The sequence below is a fragment of the Raphanus sativus genome, chromosome 4, assembly GCF_000801105.2.
Source record: "Raphanus sativus cultivar WK10039 chromosome 4, ASM80110v3, whole genome shotgun sequence".
Classification (NCBI taxonomy): Eukaryota; Viridiplantae; Streptophyta; class Magnoliopsida; order Brassicales; family Brassicaceae; genus Raphanus; species Raphanus sativus.
In genome coordinates, this window is record NC_079514.1 from 48,144,980 (window position 1) to 48,146,535 (window position 1,556).

The window sequence follows — 1,556 nt, forward strand, 5'->3', positions numbered from 1 at the left end:
TTACTCGTAAACAGTAATTAGGTACAATACTGCACCACAACAAAAAGAACACAACACATTACGACACGCTTTTTCTAAATTTATAACACTTTTCAATTAAATATATTATATTTTATAATAATTAATATATAAAATAAATATAACAAAAATAAAAGTAAAGACAAACTTACCTTACGATAGATGGAGAAATAATGAGATACAACACAACAAGATCACGTAGCTTCTTTTTTTACCAGTAGTATGTGTTTCAGTTATTATAGTAAATAAATAGCTGTAGAATTAATTCATTAAAAAAATTATTGGCTAAAAAAACAGAACAGATGTACAATATCAAAAAATGGGTGGACAGATCTGTATGCAGATGATCTGATTTTATGTAGAAAAAGACAAAAATATTAGCATAAAGCAGTTCTCCTCCTGCTTATTACTTTAGAAATTAAAAAAAAATGTGAATGACAACACCCAAACAGTTCTCCTACCTAAGCATCTCTTCTGTCTCTCTCCTATCTTTCTCATACTTCCCATTCACACTCTTAGTCCTTGTGGAAATTCGTGTTAGCGTATAAGAAATATCCAATTATTTAACCCGCAACTCCATTTTTTTAGATATTCCTTTGGATGTTCCTTGTAAAGAGTTATCCAATTTTTTAAGAAAAATTCTTGGATTCACCTCCTCGACTGAACCAACCAATATAATTTCATTATTTTATATTAAGTATCTATTTATATGAAATAGAGTTTCTTTCTCTTCTAAGGTGTACACATGGGATGCCATGTCACGGATTAGTGTATCTTGCATCTGACACGTCTCTTGATCTTTGAAACTCAACTTATGCTCAGAGTTTAAAACTAACCAAAGGTAACGTGTGAATGACTGTTGGAATTAGGTGAAAGAAAAGATTTTTCATTTCTTTTTTTTCTCTCACAATCATGACTATTTATTATGCATTATGAAATAGACTGTTTCATCTTTTCCTCTTTCTGCTCCTTTTGGTCTTTCTTTTTTAGTCTTGAAAACGAGTTTTAATATATTTGAATCTCCATTAAAGTTTGTCAATAATAATTATAATGAAAAATTTTATGGGTAAAAAGTATTCTACACAAAATAACAACAAAGAAAAACCATACACCGTCTAACCATCATCATATAAACATTACCTCATAACACAAGTAAATTGACATATTCTGTGAAACCTTGGTTAAATTACATAGCATCTAATTGTTTGATGTTACAACTTAAATTATTTAACTTAAACTAATATGTTCTACGTAGCAATTTCTTACTAAAAACACAACCATCAAGATCATGAATACTAAATCTTATCATATAATCTCTAAACACCCAATCATTCTTAAACAACCACAAACGTTATTATACAATATTTCTTTTACAAGTCCAACGTAAAACACACGCAATGAGAAGTATACTCTTTCATTAATGTATAAAATACTATTTTAAAACAATATTTTAAAATAGCATGAGAAAAATTCCAAACACATAATTTTGTTACTAAACATAGTTCAACAAAAGCTAGAATAAGTTACAAAACATAAAC